This window comes from Varroa destructor, unplaced genomic scaffold, assembly GCF_002443255.2.
Source record: "Varroa destructor unplaced genomic scaffold, Vdes_3.0 BEIS01000007.1, whole genome shotgun sequence".
Classification (NCBI taxonomy): domain Eukaryota; kingdom Metazoa; phylum Arthropoda; class Arachnida; order Mesostigmata; family Varroidae; genus Varroa; species Varroa destructor.
Genome location: NW_019211460.1, coordinates 35,336,560 through 35,356,167, shown reverse-complemented (window position 1 = coordinate 35,356,167; position 19,608 = coordinate 35,336,560). Strand labels below are relative to the sequence as shown.

The 19,608-nt window shown below is 40.6% G+C and overlaps 1 protein-coding gene and 1 long non-coding RNA gene across 2 annotated transcripts in view; one reads left to right on the top strand and one right to left on the bottom strand.

Moving 5' to 3' along the window:
- The window catches only part of LOC111253761 (Kv channel-interacting protein 4-like), a 91,734-nt gene that overhangs the window by 67,226 nt on the left and 4,900 nt on the right, over window positions 1-19,608 (bottom strand). The window lies entirely within an intron of this gene.
- LOC147754643 (uncharacterized) lies at window positions 267-11,240 on the top strand. Its single transcript, XR_015317388.1, has 3 exons — window positions 267-2,335; window positions 9,943-10,082; window positions 10,508-11,240. It is a non-coding gene; the product is annotated as an uncharacterized LOC147754643 (long non-coding RNA).

Genomic DNA, 19,608 nt, shown 5'->3' with positions numbered 1-19,608 from the left:
TCAAGAGTAAAGCAGCAAGTCGTTTCTAATTTTTCCCCGACGAAACGTTCTTTTACCTCCGATGTAAGGCTAAATTACATTAATAATTGCTTATTTACTGACTATATAGAAAATCTGTGTATATTGGGCGGTTAGAGCAGTGTTCCGGCTAAATTTATGGGACAGTCCCGCCTGACATCGTCATCAGTCGATCGGCTCGTAAGCTATCACCGTAATTATGAGCTGGAAATAAGCCATATTTTAAATAAATGATTATTCACCTGTAAGTATATCGCTAGGATCTTTCCTGCGAGATCTGGTTGACGTTTTATGGTCTGAGGTACCGATAGACTGCATAGCTTTCTACAAAATGTCACTATTAATCATCCGCTTAGGTTAACCTTCATCAGTCTTAACACTGCAATAATATTATCCGTCGATCTTCTGATATCACTCTGGTACACAAATACGTAATTTCCGTGGGCTGCGTATAGCATACATTTATGCACGCTCACTTCCAAAGGGATAAGAGTAATCACATCGAACTTACTTCATCTATTGTTTTGCTTTCCAGATGCCGTTGGCAAAAGACACGGCCTCTGTTTCGCTGTTCAGGTTTGACCGAAGAGAGCAATTCTATATATTTGTGCACATTATAATCGCAGTACTCATTCACAGAACAAATCAACCAACACGACGATTGCCACTTATACGATTGACGCTCAAAGAACCGTTATGCAGACCACAGCGACACGGAGACAAAGTGGAACACAGAGAAGGAAAAAGAGAGCGCTGCAAACCGATGGACAACCCAGCAGCGCCAGCGTTAGCAGATACCTCGCAATGGCAGCAATAGTCCCTGTGGCGGCGGCGGCAGCACCTGCACTGGCCCCTGTTACGACCACTGCCACTAAAAGTATTATAATTATAATAAATAGACAGACGGCCGAGCAGGCGTGAATCGACTTAAGCAGTGGCTACCTGCGTGTGATGAACGGCATATTGCCTTGTTGTGCCGTCGAACAATAAGCGTAATTCGGCCTGGGATTGTCCTAATGTCTCCCGTTTATTTGTTCATTCGTTGACTAAGCTGGATAGGGGAGGGGAGAAGGGAAGTGGCAAGTTCGTTCGGGTCCGGCAGCAGTCACAGCAATGTAAGTGGTATTGCCGGTAGCAGTAGCATCTTATCAAAGAAGATCTTTCGTTATTACGACCCCTACCACGTTATGAGCTGTTATGCGCTAGCGGTACGCCCAGAGCTAAGCTTGTATGTTGACGATGTTTCTCTTTATCGTCGTGCTTCTGCTAGTCGCCGGATTGCCCTGTCAGCCTGCCAGTTCTGGGTATCCTAGCCTATTCTAATGTTACCTTAGACAGCTTAACCCGGGTTTAGGGCTAAAAGCGCGGGAAACGAATCGCAATAGAGTCTTGGTGACGACGGCGCGTGCGTTCTAGCCATCAACAAAAGCAGCATCAGCAGCGGTGAAAGAACAGACGCTATCATGCCGTTAGTACATACTACAATACTATGATGGGGAGACATTCAGAGTCGATTCTACTGGTTAAAAACACACGACGTTGACTCAGGCAGCAAGTGGGTCTATCTATACGACCGCTCTTAGCATGGACTAAAGTCAGTCAGTTCAGCGGTCTACCTAGCCTCTGGCGGTAAGCGGACATTGAGGACACTCGACGGACCATCGTATTTGTTCACTCACTCAGCACTACCATTGCCGTTGCACTACCGCTGCTAATGCCATCAGAGCCACGGGCAGCTTAGAACAGTCTGCCGTACGCACTTGCGCTTAGTTCACCGCAGCAGAAGCAGTAGCAAAGTGTGCGCATGAATGAGCTTATGTATGTGCGTGTGTATCTGTGTATATGTCTCAGTATACTGCAGCCGGACTGCGCCCCGATGGCTGTCGCCTTTTTTGCTTGCTTCCATCAACGATGATTCTGGTCGTTATTGACCTGTCGATGCCAATGAACTACAGAGTGTAACCGCTTTAACGATGCAACTGGGTCTGGTCGCACAGACACATAGATAGATAAAACCACTGATATAAACGAAGGTACGTATCAGCGTCCGCTCATCGCGATATAGTGTCGTTTTTATTGCACACTGCTACTGCTCTTATCGTGGTTCAAAGAAACGAACATCAAATTGATTAGGGGAGGAAAAATTCAACAAAGGCTAATATTATATCATATGGATTACTACTGCTCTCCTCTTTGAGTGGGTACTGGCCAAAACATGCGAACACGACAAGTACCTATTGACATTTTTCCGAGTCTGCCATAGAGGAGGTAACGGAGTGAAAACGTCTTCACGATGCAAAACAAACCGCAGGATCAGGTAGGTAAGGACAGAAGAAAGAAAAGTGCACGATCAAGATAACAACTATTGGTCTGTTCGTTGATAGTACCTAAAAGCTAGATGGTTCAAAATTACACTGTAATATTAAAATGTTCTGGGCTGACTTTTAAATATTTCAGTTATAGTTCTGCATATACGAATCAACTAGCACTTGAACGTCTGCATGTACGTGCACGTAATCGGATGAACGTTTTCAGCTGTTATAGTTTAAACCAAGAATCTTAACAGTTCGGGGAAGTTTCGGCTAGACATTCCCTGCCCATCTTTATTACTGTGTATGGGAGGTAGAAATAACTATATAGATACCAGTATGCTATTTATTTATACAGGCATAATGGATCATGCAAAGTAAGTTATTTTACGAGAGATTTCCTGTCCGGCTCGTCGTATAGGAAACGCTTATGACTAAATGGCGATCGCATTTCTGACAAGATCGATGGGAGGTGCGACTAGAATTGTGGAGAAGGCCGCGTATTGTCTGTATGTAGTTATCTCGTAACAACAAACAGTTCTGTCTCTATATTCGTCCTGTTAAAATAATTGAAAAATGCCATTGATGCTATTGCAGTCATTGTTATTGTTGCGTCACTGCTATACGGCGCGAGCTGTGCTTTATATTGGTGTCTGTTTTGTTACGATAATCATCATAGTCCCTTGAGGATTTCTATATATCGTGTACAAGTCCGTGCTATTTCATCCTTGTTACGACTTATAGTTCTTTGCCTCCAGCAAATCATCTACCGACTTTCAAACGAAGGCAGACTACAACAACAGGCGACTAGACGACGGGTGCATTGCGGAACTAATTTCAATGGCTCGCTTACCTTCAACTTCGGCTATTGAACTTACATTGTCCTCAGCATCAAATGTATTATTGCACGATCTGTATATCGCTGCGTAGGGCTAATATACATGTGCCGATGCATGCCACCGTTACCGAGATTTTCTAATTTTGTTTCTCAACGTTTCTTGACGCTAACTTACGCATTCGTAACTACCTTTTCGACTTCTGTGTAACTATTCGCACAGGTCTTTTTTGGGAAGAGACTGTCCTAAAGAATGCTACTCTTTGAAAATAATAAAAATAATGCTTTGCATGCAATGCCTGCTATTAAAGTCACAATTACCGAGGGCATGTTGTGCCCCACTCGGTAAACTCTATTTTTTACTTGAACGTGGAAGCCATTTCTTGCCGGGTTAATCATTCGACGACACAAACTGGATATGTCATGAATATCCCTGAGTGATAACATGAAAACTGATTTTTGCCCTGCCCTGTATACTTCGGGGCATCGGCATTTTACGGCTATATATGAACAGAAAAGTTATTTCCGTTGTCTGTATGGGACATTTACAGGACGGACTGTTTATATAAAGGACGTTTGCTTCACGGCGAAATCGCGCTTCTAGATAATATCAAATTCATGTTTTTCCGCAGTCATTTAGAACAGCTTCTACCAGAAACACTATATACGATACTACACAGTACACTGTACCTACCATTGAACCTATGGAAGAGGTGTTTTACAGAAGACGACTTTAATTTCTACGAATGCGTTACGGAAAGGTTGCACCTACGAAGTGCGCTTAAGATACACACGCACGGCTATGATGACAGCTATCGTTTTTGTCATTATATTTAACTCTTCTGTCGTTAAATAAGTGCGTTGTCTTTCAACGTCAGACTAGATCTCTTTTCATGCAGTATTTGTGTTCCTTCGATCTTGTTCGCCCTATCCGACGTCGGAAGCAGGTTGGAGTCAGCCAGCTTTCTTCTTCCAGTTTGTCTGCTTTTTTCTTTGAATATTCTACCGTGATCTACCTCTAGCCATCTTTCTTTTTTCGATTGCGTTCCTTTGCTATTCTTCGACCATCGGGTTGATGGATATGCGCATACACACCCCTACTCGACCAGCGGAAAGAAAAACAAACCTACAACTTAGCTTTGTTCCCCCAGTTCGGTGCCACAGGAAGCGCAGAACTATCAAAAAAAAAAAACTACAATTGCTGTCCAGTGTATGATGCACATAATCATAAGTAAACAATAGCATGAAATACCATTGTTATAATGTCGAACTACCATTATCACAAATTAACTGGACTACCCTATTTGTTCCATCTCCTTGTTGTTCCACAACTTTTTTATACTACATATGTTGTTCCCACAGAGCTGCCGTTATGGAATCTTCTGCAATAAGGTGCGGTGAACGAATCGATGATGTCTTGAAAATCATTTGCTTGGTTAGAACTAGACAGATGGAGAAAGGGAAATCGTCGTAAATAATCCTTTACATCGTCATCCTGATTCCGCGTCTGGGATGCAACATCATGCCTGAATATAGTTTAATAAATTTGATCTTCATAATTAATTTGTTATGTAGCATATGCCGTCCGCGTAACTCGAGCCAGCGACTTAAATTTTTTCATTTAAGGAGTTATCGATTGAAGCCACCTCGTCATCTCGACAATGCTGTGTTGTGATTGTGAGGTAAAAGATCGTCGTTTTTGCTTCTTGACACTGACGTTTTTTCGACACTCACTATTTTCGTTCTTCATTAATCGGCCACTGATTCATCATCCTCTGCTGCAATCTGCTCTTCCCAACTGGCTTGTCGCCAGGCCTAACAGGGTTGCTAGCAAGATTGCATGGCTTCAGTATGTCGCTCGGCCGCTTCTGCCTATAACAGCGAAGGCCGCTTGGCAGAAAATTCGATTGTCGCATAATTGATGGCCATTTAAGATTAGAGAGTGGGTATCGTTCTTCTACAACAGCTGTTTATATGATGACGATGGCAGGACAATAGTTCGCACCCTAAAAAAATGCGCTTATGCTCTAACGTCACTCTTCGTTTCAAGCGCATGAACAGCTAAAAGAAGCGGCTCGGGATAATTTCTAATAGGGAAAAATCATGGCGAAACAGTTGTCCGTACGACCTAACAGAACGAAATGGTATGGTCGTGGTAGTCAAGGTTAGGGAAAAACCTTAGGCTTAGAGCAAGGTCTAACTTAGAGCTGCCCATTGAACAGTAGCAATACTTTCGACCAGGTCTTAAATTGACTTTCGCACAGAACATTATAGTCAAGCATGGAGTAAGCTTGATGGAAGAATATTGTCTACATGGAAACTGTTAATGCAGCTGCTTCTTTACATGTAAGTCCATCCATAAAGTCGGTAAAAGCAGCAAAGGCTGCCTACTCAGTCTGCCTTTGAACTATCATCTTTTAAAGGTTCAATGTTCGAAATAAAAGAGAGTCTAGGTGAAACGTTACGATTTCGTTTATAGGTTGCTGCGTATGTCGTTACGAGCGATAATCATGTCGGTCATATAAACGCGGTCTATAATACCGTTGAATAAACTCAATATGAACCTAGCTCATATACGGGCATAAATATATTATCGTATATGAGGTAAACTAGCATTAAATGATAAAGATAGATGAAGCATATGCTATATGGCTGTGTATTGGTACTCGTCTAAACGGGAATATTATAGTATCCCCACTTTAACCTTCGTGAGCAGCAATGAGTCATTGAGAGGACTACATCAAAAACGTATAGAAAAAAACAGGACTGTTTTGCGTGTTTTCCATACTCTATTTATTTTTGAACAGCCCCATAATTAAAAAAAAGAAATGTGTTTAGGAAAGGTCAATAGAGAAACTTCAGTTACCTCTATGAACTAACAAGCAAGTAAAATTGCTATAAGGGGGAGGTCACGTTCGAGGAAGGTCCTGTTTACTGGTCTGAAATAAGTTTCAGGCAGTTGAAAGGTGCATCGAAGATAAACCTAAAAAAAATTAAACATAAAATGAGACATCTCGAGAGCTATGCGCAGACGAAAGTTCGTATAATCCCTTCATGTCATACACAACCATATAAAGCAGGACGTTGGCATAGCGTCGGTTGGCGTGTCGTTATAAGAGTCACGAATGGCTTGGTGCTTTCATATAAGCGTGCTTTATTGGTCCATGAAGATGGAGCTGATTTCGTGAGAGTCCTCGCGCATCGAGGAACCAGTGGACCGGAGACCAAGAGCAGTTTATTTAGAGACAGCCATCTCGGCTGAGCAGGAACCGTCCGCTTTAGTTCTCTAGCTGCGTAAGCATCATGGCACGAATTACTGCGCATCTACTGACTGACTTTCTTAATAACAATATCAAACACTGCAAAGATACATCAAAAGCTCTAGATTACGTAGAAGGTTTTTGTGGAAACAACTGGTCAGTCGCCAATGGAAATTAGCCTTAACAATCGTTGCAAGCATACAGTTGAAATGTGTGCTAAAAAATAAAGGGTCTTGTTCTACAGTTGATGTAGTAATTCCAGTTAACAAATATTACTTCATAGAACAGCATCTAGAGCCATGTAAACGGCCAGTTACTTTATTACTTCGGCTTGATAATATTGCAAACCATATGAGCAAATTCTTCTGTTGTATAGAAGTTCTATTGAGGTTTATCTTATTTTTCGTCAGCTCGCACTGCAGATTCACGCGAAGCTTATGTATTTTTCGTCATTATTAAGACACTGCTAAAATCATGGTAAATTTTTTTGTTTCTCTTTTCAGTTTCTGTATGTATACCATTGGTCATTTTCTTTTAACTGAGTTAATCATAAACGCAATCTGATTGCGTTTATAAAATACGCTGCCTGACTTCTTCAACATGTACAAACTAAGGAACCCGAGCTGTTCAATGGCCAGTAATGGCGGACGAAAACTGCGTAAAGCCTATTGATAATGACGGTTCAAGTCAGTATTCGTACATTTTTCAGAAAAACAAAAAAAGTGGAAGAAGAATACACAATATGATGTTTTTTGCTCCGATAATATTATAAAGTATAAGTATACAAATTACAGGCCGAAATCAGGATATGGGAGTAACTAGATGAAACCAATCATCGCCAATCCGGCTAAGACGGGAGGGACACTTTGTAGCATATTATTTTTCAATATAGTGACTCTGTGGTACAAAGGAACCGAATAGAACCGGTGATTGATACAAAGTTGTCCCAAATACGCTCTGAATAAATTATGGGAATCTTAACAGCCCCCTCATACAAAAAATAAGTGATTAACCTACTATGTAGAGCCATGTCTTGTTAGAGCATCCCTTATCTAGGCCACAGCAACTGTAGTCGGTGATAATAATACTTAAGGCAAGTATATTTACGAAAACACAGTATACGTGTAATTATGGCCTTATTGTTTCGATAGGTGCGATTGCTACGCTTGCCCTGTTTGTTGCCAACGAAAGCTGGACAAGTAGTCAGATTGAAATTTATCCGTTTTACTAAAACTAGAAAACTGTATTCCGACGTGGGAAAGTCTGTCTGGACAATATTTTGAGTTTCTCGTCCGATACTACCGCCCCAATTAAGCATTAGTTCAAAGGGCTGGCTTCAAGCGGAGTGCATCTGCGTCTGGTTTCGAACCCGCGCCATTACATGTATATAAATTTAGTTGGCAAACATATTGCCCCTGCACTCAGACGGAAACCGCAAGGGGCAGGCATGTCTACTGGCTGTTGGAATTTTATCCATTTTTATCTCAGAATAGCTCATGTAATGACAGATTTCACAAGCATTGAATTTACAATTCAAGAAATCACTTACTTTGATTGAAATGGAAGCAATATGCATATCCTCGTTGCATTATGTGCTAAAGCACTTTCTTTTAGTGGTAATGGCATGGAAACTTTGAAGTGTCATACAAGGTTAAAAGTGTTATATTGCCTTCTAATGGAAAATAAGAGCTTTGTACTGAAAATTCTCATGTAAAATATTCCATACTTTAGTGGGCAGGATAGCGCTAACCTCATAAAGACAACACGTTTTTTTTGAGGGGGGGGGGGGGAGGTAAATGGTCTGATGAATCCTTTTGTTTGCTGAAACAGATCTTAGAAAGCTTCGACGTTTGGAACATCGTTTGGGCTTGATACCGCAAAAAAGCTTTTGCACATATATATATATATATATATATATATATATATATATATATATAGAGAGAGAGAGAGAGAGAGCCTATAGCCTTAGTCGATGCTTATCACAAGGAAAACTTCTCAACAACCGCCACCAATATACATACATTGGTAGGAGGCCAGCGGCAACTCGGTTGGCTGTGTTAAAGGGCAGCAGCGACGCTAGATGCGTCAGCGGAGCTCAACAGATGCATTTTACAATAAATATATGCAAATAGTGAACCAATATTTATAAGGGTACGCTACTCAAACACACAGACGGTCATGACTTTTCTGCTTTCTTCATTGCTTTTTATCGAAAGAAACAATGAGAGGTAAAAAAAATATCATTAAATTGTAATGGTTTCCTCATAATTTTGAAATGTATGCAATTACATGCCGAGTTTTCAAGAAAGCAAGATAAGTCTTTTTGCATGTATTCAAAGATAACATTTCTGATAGCGTCTGTCGGCATTACGTTGGGTTTTTTAAACAGTGGGCGGATACCATCGAAGTGTAACGACAAATAAGCAACCATTGTCTTTCAAGAGGTCATCTAGCTTTCCAAATGAAGGAAAAATCATTAACTTCAAATTAGGTATATATTCAACGTTCCCACCTGTTCCCTGATCAACGCGTTTAAAAGTGCAATACTAGGAAGTAATCAACTAGCCGAAACGAGTCTCAGCTTGAGGAACGAGTAAGCCCTGAACCGTTTAACTACTTGATTCATCTGTACAAAGGTCTTAAGGTTATTTATTCTTTAATAAGTTTTGCCAGCCTATACGTAGTAATGGATCGGCGCCACTCTTAGTGTTAGCTTAAAAATGGAAATTTCGCCTCATGTAATACTTGTATCCTATCACATCTCGTTTTACGAGTTATCTTCACACAGAACGAACCACTAGAGAAAGGTTACATTGGATTAGCAGAAATGCGCCTACAGTGGAATATTTTATAAATGCACCGAACATGATCTTAGGCTCTTGGTAGGCCGATCTTAGCCTGCTTCATCGTGTCAGTCTGGGAAGCAGTGCACGGAGCTAGCTGGCTGGCTGGCTGGTCGGCCGGCCGGCCGGCTTGCCTGCCAAATGTTCGCAGAAACCGTGGCCGATCCTTCTCTATCGACAACTTTTATGCGACATGATCTGGGCCCTTACTTGTAGGCAAGTTAAAACAACTGAGCTAGTACAGATACGAAACGAGGAAGGTCTTTATGGTGTTGAAGACGTCCGCGATTGCTATTAAGAACCTGTCACAGTCATGATGCAGGGTCGTCAGGTAGAAGAAGAAGAAAACGTTGGAAAAGAGCTGCACAAAGCAGAATCACTAGGGAGGCACTACGAAAAAGAAAACTAAAGACGAGAGAAAGGTAAAAAAAACTCATAGTGTGCACGTAGATCTGCAGGTCAAAGCAGACACAAACACAGCGGATCAAGTAGAGAAACATAATCGTGGACGTAACAACATAAGCGTAAACAACAATGTCAAGATGGAACTAGAGACTCGAAAGCGTAACGAGTGATGGGCAAGTCTTCGACTGATTCATACAATAATAGATTATTGCTAGTAATGGAAATCAACTCAACGCAATGAACGAGGACGATTCTCTGTGCCCGATTACTAGGAAGAGGAAGGCTCCCGTCCGATCGAAGCTGAAACAGTATGACAAGACAGCTGCATTCTGATCCAATGGAACAACGAAAGTTCTGGCTAAAATTGCAAACACCACTTCATACACATTTGTCAGGAAAACCTGGAGTACACGTAAGTGTATTGTGATATGCCTAATCGTTATTGTTGCACGGAGTTAGGCGAAACTCGACCTAGAACCTTAACGACTAGAAATTCAAATATTCTAAATATATATGTATATGGTATTTAGCAATTGCATTTTTATCAATTATGACAGATGAACGAAGCCCTACAGTGTAACATTACGTACCGAACAAAAAATACTCGATTAATTTATGCCAAATAAATGTTTATGTAGATAAAAGTTCTATCGTTTTATCCACAGCGATGAAACTCAATGAATCCCAATGAAAAGTGAAGTATTTTCCCTTCCGATCAGTCTCATTCTTCCGTAATGGCATAAAGCGACGCCTTTTCGCTCCGCTTCGTCTTGTTTTGACGGCATAAGGGAGACAGCAGCAACCAGCTTCAATTCCAACTACTTTTGCCTTTTTCAGTCACCGACCCAAAAAGCAGAGAACTTCAGCCAACCCCAGCAGCAAACGAGGCTAGAGTCGCCAAGTGGCAGAAGCAAGGAGGCATGAAGACGTCCGCACAAGCAGGGGCTAATCGATGGCTGCGTACTCGCGCGCATTTCTATCATTGTCGTCGTGGTGCAGATGAAAGCACCCGTGGCGCGGGGATGAAAGGCAGCTGGGCCATCTACTGGTATAATGAGCGGGGGACCAGTCTGTGGGGGTTCTTTCAGAGAAAATTTGGCCATAGAGACGTCCCCTACCCTTATGTCTTGGCCCCGCAGCCGCACATACGATCGAAGCAGACTTGAGCCAAAGACAATTGGCACCCCGCAGTGTGATTATGGTCGGCGACGTCGGAGGCACGATTTCAGATCTTTTGATGATGACTACGACGGCAAGTTGGAAAGTAAGGCTTCAAAGTCAGCCTCTTTTACGCATTCATTCGCCCCGGGCAAAGGTCACCGGAAAAGTATGCGCTTTTAAACATTGTTCGCCCTTATTACTTTCCGTACAGGCGTACGTATGGCTCAATGCACAAGCAATCGCTTGTGTAGTCTAATAATGGCATTGCATATAGACCATATGTATGTATGTATATTCTGCAATGTTTGTATATTCTACTCCAGCTTAAGTTCAGTAGATTATTTCATGTTTGACGGTGACCTTGATCTTCTGTGACTTTGACATTAAATGTGGTATTGACGGCACCATATCAACCATCACATTATTTATTATGTTACTTTTAGCTTGTTACTAGCCGTCCGTAGTTGGATGCTTGAAACATTGTCAGCAAAAGGAGACATAGCAATTTTTTGCCAGACCACTTCAATAGCACTATTCAATTACGTGTTTTAATTTGGCTAACTTAGTAACACTGCAATGTAACGTAAATTCAGTGGATAGTTAAAAATCAGAAAAAGGGACTGATTACATAAACAGTAGTGAATGGTTCTCAACGTTACGATCAGCTTAAATGAAGTTGAATTCTACAAGGATTATTTTTTACTTTTCCACAAAAACGGCCTTTATCAGCAATCCTAACCGTCCCATAAGCCTTCTCTAAATAGCAACAACAACAACAACAACAACAACAACAGCAGTAACATAAATTTAAGTTGCTGCGAAAAATTATAATTATATGATGAATTGCACGATTGGTTAAGGATATGGGAATCATGCTCTGTCTGAATCTTGGTTTTTAAAGATAGCTACGAAGTTATTTTTAAGCTTCAAGTCTCGTGAGAAGTTGAGCATCAGGTAGGCTATATAATTCCTTTTATACGCTAGATATTGATTTCCAGCATCTACAGCAAACAGATATGCTTTTAATGCTCTCTCTTTCTTCTACCAAAAGGTTTTTTTCTATTAAAGCAAGGGAGGCTGTTTAACACTGTGTCTATCTGGTAACCAATTGTCATATAAAATCGCTCAGAAAAGCAGATAGGATTAAGGACGAACAGGTGTCTAGGCTTATCGCGTTGTCATTTTGCTTCAAAGAGTACAGATGGCTTTTCTTTGGTAAACTGGCTTGAGATGCTTACGTTACCTATCGGGCCATTACAGGTATACATGCGTACGACATATTCCGCACAGCACTAGTTTCATCGTTGCCGCTATTTTAGCGGAATGGGCTTATGATGGCGCACAGGCACATTTTACAGTCAGAAGAAAATATCGCTAGATTAGTTTAATATCACTGCCTTTGTGAAGCGCCATCTGCGAAATGAATGATCTTTCTTAAGTATAAATAATATGATTTACTACTGATATCTGCACTCTTTGCTAGCTGCACCTCCGCTCTGTAGTTCATTCATTTTTTTGTCTCCCGATATTGGCGAACGCATGTGGAAATCGATCCCGAATCTTAAAAGGGCCGGAGAAAGCTGCTCGTCCATGAGCGGTTACTCTGCATAGGTTAGAGTTAGCAAGCGCAAGTATACATAGTAGCTAAGGTATGGGTATATGTATATTGTGAGACTCGGTAGAGGTAAGTTGCGAACTATTGTTCAAATAACTTCGTTTGCCCCGTACACCTATACCTTATACTAGCAGCTAAACGGACACGTAAAGAGGTGTCCTTTACCATCGTCTCATTCACGATATTCCATGCATTTCTTCTTTCGACTCTTTTTTTTCTCTCTCAATGCTTGAGTGAGTGTGCCTGCGTGATTTCTTCATGTCCCTGCCGTCTTCCTTCGTTTTTGGCAATCGTTTTTTATTTATATTTGTATAAAGGTCTGGTTCGCGTCCTCCCACCTCTTGTTGCTCTTATAGCTTTCTCCCTTTTGAGTGGGCTTATCGATTATTTGCACAAGCTTTGAAGGGTGGCTACTACCGCCATCTGGACGAACTTTCGGGTCTGTGGGTAGTAGTGGTACCAGTAGGAAGCATGATCGTGTAGCATACGCCCAATCTTTAATTTACATAGATTCTACATAATATTCACCTTACCATATTTTTAATCAATCGTAATAGCGATGCCAAACGCCACACGGCTATTATATATACTGTATCAAGTTTGACAGTGGAAAATTTTAAATGGAAACTGGGCGAACCAATACCTTTTTATTGTATAAATGTTTGCCTGTATAAAAATACAGGCTTCCATGAAATTGCAAAAAGCAAATATATAGAACGGCAAAGGTTATGTAGTCATATATACATCTAAAGATGTCAGAGAACCCTGCATTGGAAACCGTTGCATAAACGTGGGATATGACTCGTAGAGATAGTACGATGGATCTAGTTTTCTTTACGCTAAAAGCGGTATTGTTTTTCGCGCATCATAGGTCCATTTAAACGCATCTCTGTACGTTATAAACGTATTAAACGTAAATACAAAGGTGCCTCGGAGAAAACCCTTTTAGCTCGGCGCGTTTCCTTTCCATCAATCAATCAATCAACTACCTATGTTAAAACTGAAATTCGCTGCGGGAAAACGTTCCAATATTTGAGCCAGTATACTCAAATCAAAGTGCATATTATGATACCATACCATAGAGCGAGTGTATGAAAAATATAGCTTAGACCGAATACATATCGACTATAGTTTGTAGAGATAACTTTAAGGTAATAGAGCTTTCTCATAAGGCTGAGCAACGCTGAGCTGCCTCGCGCCTGATGGACGATGAAGTTGCGTTCGATACCGTCCATGCGATCGTGTAGATGTGATGAAGGAGAAGAGGTCGAAGACGTGTTGGCCGAGTTGGCTTTTCCCAGCCGTCGAAACGCTTCAAGAAACGTTTCCGAAAGCTCGCTATTTTTAGGAGCCGCAACAGCTTTTCGTTGGATAGCGTAGTCATGGTACTGATAGTGGCTGCGAAACCTTTCAAAAATTCGAATTCACTCTCCGTTCGGTTCTGAGGAAGATTTCAGATCAAGACTGGCCTTTAAAATAAGCACCTAGCATTCGGACATTTGAAGCCAATCTTACCGGTTTAGGTTCCTAAGAAAATAGTTGTGATTCTCCTCCACTTTCAGTTTTGAGCGATTTTTTTTTCGTTACAACGTGTTGTCAGTGAAGCTGGGATCGTTGTTTTTTGTTACATATAAGCCAACGTGATCATGGAATTCATCTGGGACTCTTCCGGGTAGGCTGTTCCTTCTTCTGTTTGCATCGTAATATTCTTATTCTGTCTGGGGGAGTCCCCGACTAAACGGATTCAACATCTGCGGATTCACTAAAATGAACCGATGAACGCAACCTCAGCTTGCCTTTTTTAAAGGCACCCCCGTTTTCCATCACACGGTTTTTTACCGAATTAAGGTTAGTCACTATTATATTCGACATTTACCAAGATTTTATCGACTCAAAAAAACCGCACCTCAGTAGGTCAGTGTGAAGCAGGCTATGTCGAATATTGCACCCATACAAATGTGACAGACCTGCTTATTTCAGGTTAACGAAAAATACTCTATATTTAAATTTACTATTATAGAAACTTTTCGTTCTCGACCTTTCTCGTACGCGCAATCCATTATAATGAGATTAATAATGTGCAAGTTTTTTGCATGGATTTACAGCACATAACTCAATCATTATCTAATATAAATTATTAAAGGGAAAGACGTCATTGCTGACTCCCACCCAGATACTGGTGCATTATCAACATGGCATACGTCTTAAACTAAAACGCACAATGTATTTATTACTTAATGTGGGCCTAGCAAAACACTTCGATATATAAAATATGGGTTTACTAAATAACTTCCTCCTCATCTGTTGCAGAAATGTGTGCTGCAGATGATCACTTGGTTGCCCATCGGACTATTGCCGACACTGGCTATATCGGCCTACTTTAAGGACGTACATAACTCCCCATTCGAGATGACCGCTTGAGTCGAAAGCAATTCTAATTACCATTAGATAATCATTAGTAGATCATTAGTAGAAGTAGTCTAATGTCAGCTCATCAGAAGATTTGCCTGTAGGCCTGTAGACGATTCGTCTGCAGATACGTGAACACGTCAATCTTTTGCTTTGTTGACGAAGGGTTTTGCAATCGCATAAACAGGATTTTAATGACCAATCTTTGACGGTCGTTGTTTTGCGTATTCGACCTAATCTTTGAGATCTTTGGATGTATGGTAATGACAAGTGGTTGAGTCTGAAGTTGTGTTAGATACACACGGATAAAAGCTGAAATTCAATAGAAAAGGTATCAAACTCATGATATCAGGTCGAATTGAATGGAGTTTCGGAAGAGTCCAATACGTCTGCAGGTGGTTAGGGAGCCATTGAGTTTAAGGACTGGGTTGCATTGCATGGTTATTCGAGCCACGATTGGGTAAGTATTCCTCGACTTTGTCAAGCAACAGCTTCGTAGGTAATAGCCTTCTTTTTATACTCTCATCTTACTTAGTCCGTATAGGGATAATACGTATATAAAACCGTTGTCCTTTAAAACCTTAACTAGTGTTGCTAAACTCGATGTAGTAATCCAATTATAAAACCCGGTACATATTCAGTCAAGTGAACTCTAATGAACCTAATTAAATAGTTTCAACCTTCAAGGCCGATTGTGTAGCATCAGAGCGAAACTAAACCGGTATTATTCCACATTAGACTGCTTCCCTATGTACAGATAAAGAGGCTATAGGCAGATAGCTTAAAACTGATGTTGACAAACGACGCAACACGTAAAACTGCTGCATTGTATTTCCGTAGGTAAATGATCAACACGAAAACAGGAACAAATATCAATAAGAGACACAAGACTAAGAGACACTGATTAGCGGACTCGTTCGCCAAGACAAATGTATATAACGTAGAATAGTTCAAGTGTTTCGTGCTTCCCAACACTGCATTTCTCAACGTTGTTAGGAAACAAACAGAAGACCACCCGCTGTCGTCGCGCAGAGTCGGCAAAAAGTAATGGAAGATGGTATACTACGAAGCGGGAGCACTGTGTTAATAGTTGCGAACCTCCAAATTATAAGTTAGTTTTGCATATTCTCCAGAATATATCAAAAGACGATGGACTCGCTTTATTCATAGCTACGTTTCGCTGCCAACTCGAGGAGGCTGGGTTCAAGGGCCGGAGACCTGCCAAGGAACCTCAGATGAATGTTCAAATAAAGCGAGCCCGCCCCCATTGAGAAAGCCAAGTCTTTGGAGCGTTGAGAGCTAGGATCTTTTTTTAAAAACGAACTTTAGCTTTCAAATTTTCGAAAAAAATCCTCACTGCCTTATTGAAACGTGTTGGTAAACAATTTTTCCAAAACTGCGTAGTGCCCAAACCTTGACAACTATTAAAAGTTACTAGGAGATCTATGACTTCCGGCAGGGGCATTGGCATGGTACACTTTAAAAAGGGAATACTAGAGCAACAGGAATATGCTGAAGTTATCGAATGCAAGATGCTTCCTAAGGCACGGGAATAGTTCTCTAACGGTGATTAGGGCACTTCACAGAGCTCGGAGTAGCTCTAGACTACTCGCTGCTAATGACGTTCACATGCTTCTGTTACCCACTTATTCTATAGAGAATATCTGGAAGAAATCGTAAACGTCTGGAATATCACAAATTCGATAAGAACAGAATATAAAAAATGTTCGAGATCTTCATAAAAAATCATCAACGTGCTGCTGTAGGATATATTCATAGTTGAGATGGCGAACAACGGCATCAGAAGCATGCCCCAAAGGGCGGCGGGGGCGGTTATTACTGGCGATATTATGGCGGGTCAATTAATAGGTAATGCTGCAAAATATTGGTGCTTGCAAATATATAACGCCGTTTTTAGCAATTTCAAAATGTTCGCCTACTTCTTTTAAAAAGCAAACCTTTGCCCTAATGCTGCGCAATATGCCCCGAAAGTGAAATTATTTGATTGAGTATCGAATATATATATATATATATACATGTACCGCACAAAGCTTCAAGTAAGTTATAGCTCGAATTCTACCAGCAATTATACCACGTAGCGACTACAACTGGCCGCAAATCCTATTATCCTTGTTCTATAAATCTATTACGTTGTCTCAGTAATCTTAGGACTTCCTTAACACTATTAGATTAGATCTCAAGTTAGCATATACCCTTACTGGTTACCCCGCTGCAGTAATCTTGTTTTATTGTTGGAACGGTCCAATAACCTCATTATTTTTTAGAGGTAGCCTATTGGTTTACCAGTACCCCCCCCCCCCCCCCGGTGTCTATGATTCATTATTACGCCACATCAAATGCGCTACTCGAGGCAAGAATGAATAACAACATCAAAGTTTATAATACAAAATCAAACAAGTTTTGTTCTTTCTATAGAAAATCCCATTTCCGGCATTGTAGGCCATTCCAGTCTGTGATTGGGCTTTTATCTAATCCAAGGCCTAGCTCAAATTCAACTCTACCGGGTTGTCATAGTTCTGTTGCTACACCCGTTCCGTTGGCCGATCTTTCCATAACGCTGATATACTATTGCACTTAGTTCGCCTCCTCGTTGAAATGAATCCGTTTTCCATGTTTTATATCGCATACGTTGCAAATTATAATTAATGTTCTTAAAAAAAAAACACCATTCTATTCCTTAATCCTATCTCTTAATTTTCTAATAAATCCTATATTTCTATATATAAAAATAAAGGTTCTCAAAAACATTATAACTATCCCCAGCAAAAGTTCTTAACTGGTTCCGAAGATCAACTACACATATATTTAACATACGTGTATCTGGGCGAGCCATCTAAAAACTGCGGCAGAGATGTGGCTAATCTTCTGCTTTCAAAGAATATCTATCTATTTTACAATTTCATCATCGTCGTCGTTATGCAACGTTCCTATTATAGACATATGTTATGATTAGGTTTTTCGTACAAAAAACAAGTCCTCACTTCGCGGGAACGAAAGGGACCGTTCCATAAAAAAGAGGATTCGTGAAAGCCACGTAGGGGAACTACTGGAGTTATGGAGGTACAACAAACTACAGTAAAGGTTGAAGCTTTGCCCTCCTTCAGCAGCTAACTCCCCGTCGTTTCCAGTGTATTTTTATCATGTTAGCCAAGAGGTCCGCATGATTACTGCTTTAACTTCTCCCAACAAATCGATTCTTAATATGAATTCGCACGCCATTTGCACCATCTTAATATAGCAGGGCATTTACTATAAAAAATTATATAAGCCATTTACTCATACGAGTTAGATTAATACTTTCAAGGCTAGCAATTATAAATTGCCGTATGTGATAATTGTCCTGTTTAAATTGCTGTAACAAGAAAATTACATAACGAAGTGCGACCCTGACTGTGTTCCGTATGCGAACTTCACTTAACCACTTCAAACCATTGACTACCATGTTTAGAGATCGATCAAAGGCTACGACAAATCCCAACTTCAGCAGCTTTTAAAGTTAATTCTTACAAAATCTAATTAGTAGTCGTCCTGGTTATTGTCCTCTCTTTTAGTCGTGCTTTGATTATCTAATTTATAGAATAATTGACCCGAGAGCCTCGTGCGGTTCCACGGCGAACAAGTACGTAGCACAGAATATATGGCATTTGATGTAATTTTCCTATCTGTTACTTTCGGCAGGTCGTTGTGGCAATGAAACATTTGTAAAGGAGCACGGACCAAAATCAGACTTTAATTCTCAGCCATGATTGCTCGGAAGACTGATTTTCGTCCGTTCATTCGTTGTCCATGTTTCTTAGTTCCTTATAAGCTCGACTCTGTGTTATGCTTTGGTCGCCGCCAATAGCCAGTCAGAGTCACAGAGGGGGAAAGGTGATTTCAGGTGCGTTCTCAGGTAGGCCATGGTGGGCAAGCTATTCTCGTTTCGTCACGTTTCGTCTTGTGTACAGTGGCGACGGCACGAGTCAAAAAAGAGGCCTGTGTGCTCGGATAGACATAATGGACAAGTCGCAAAGACCCAAGGCCGAAACTATTTTAGGTACCAATGTCTTTTTTTGTTTAATTTATCATTATTGCAGTGATTTGGATTCTATTACTTTTGCCTCTTTAGAACAGTTTGAGCTAGAGTGATAAAACCTATTTTGTGACAACAATTGCGCTTTAGTCATAGTCGCACGAATGGCGACGGAACACGTGGATGCAAAACGACGCTGTAAATTTCTGTAATTTTATACTTTTACTCAACGTATCGCTGCTATATGCTGCTGTTAGGAAGTTGAAGCAAGTTATCTAGGACTTTGCCGAGGCCTTCCAAAATAAAGTTTAAACTAAACCAAATAAAAGTCCTTCTAGCCCATTTCTGCTGTTTTCGATATTCCACCAAATAGCAGCAGGCATTATAATGGGGATAAGAATCATTAAGAACGTTTTTTTTTTATTTAGTAAGTCTTCGCTGCCGTTAACTATCTACTCTCTAATCGTTCCGAATTTTTGAAAAGGTGTTATAAATCGAGAAGTTTACTCGAGGTTAAAGCATACATTTACATAGATGTTATAGTTGCCAATGGATATTCGAAAGGTATCTTGAATTAAGTTAAATGGAACTTCTCACGAGAAACGATCCGTCTGTTTTTATTCCAATAATTCTACGGTTGGCTAGTAGAATTTTCGGGGCAAGGGCAGCTAAATTCAATACAGCGTTTTATGTAAAACTAGCTTGGTTTATGGGTATATA